This window comes from Schistocerca nitens, chromosome 7 (assembly GCF_023898315.1).
Source record: "Schistocerca nitens isolate TAMUIC-IGC-003100 chromosome 7, iqSchNite1.1, whole genome shotgun sequence".
NCBI lineage: Eukaryota > Metazoa > Arthropoda > Insecta > Orthoptera > Acrididae > Schistocerca > Schistocerca nitens.
The window spans coordinates 515,032,604-515,033,694 of NC_064620.1; positions in this window are offsets into that span (position 1 = coordinate 515,032,604).

Sequence of the window (1,091 nt, forward strand, 5' to 3'; positions counted from 1 at the left end):
GAACAAATATTTAACCTGAAAACACTAATTCGTTACAGAATCTCAAGAGGCCAGAGATTTGCAATAGTATTTGTAGATTTCAAAAAAGCATACGACTCGGTAGATAGAGAAACATTACTGAAAGTATTGGAAGAATTTGGGGTCGATAAGAAAACAATTCAAATTATCAAACAGACGCTAACAAACAGTAAGGCCAAAGTTAAATTTATGGGTGAAATTTCAAGGAAGTTCGAAATTAAAACAGGTGTTAGACAAGGTGATGGTTTATCCCCAATCCTCTTCAACTGCGTACTGGAAAAGATATTGAGAATATGGAAAGAAGAACTCAAAGGCACCAAGAATGACAACAGAATTGGAACAAAAAAAGAAAAAATAGAAGTGGACTGTTTAGCTTTTGCAGACGATCTGGCAATAATTACAGAAAACGAAGAAATAGCTCAGAATTACTTGGAGAAACTACAAGAAGTTTCGGCCAGAGCTGGACTGCAGATTTCATTTGAAAAAACCGTGTATATGTCTAATCATAGAAATAACAAGAAAAATCTTATTACTAAATACGGCAATATTAAGAGAGTAGAAAAATTTAAGTATTTAGGTGAAATAATTCAAGTGAATGGTTTAGACAAGAGTGCAAACCAGGCGAGAGCAAGGAAAATGGAATTTGCTTTTCAAAAAACCAAAGACATATATAACAAAAAAAAACATTTCGATTCAAGCTAAATTAAGACATTATAAAACTGTCATTAGACCAGAATGCCTGTATGCATCGGAGTGCCTAACTCTTAACAAAAAGGGGGAAATAGAAAACATGGAAAGGAAAGAAAGGAAAATTTTCAGAAAAATATTAGGACCGAGAAAGATTGGAGAAGAGTACAAGCTAAAGAGTAATAAGGAAATATACAAAACTATTGAGAAAGTGAGTGATGCAATGCGTAAACGCAGACTAACGTTTTATGGTCACCTGTCGAGGATGGATGGAAACAGACTAACAAGAAAAGTGTTTGAACATAGTAACAGGAACGAAAAAAACCAACAATAAATGGATACAGATGGTGAAAAAGGATTTGGCCTATTTTAATGTCACCCGTGAG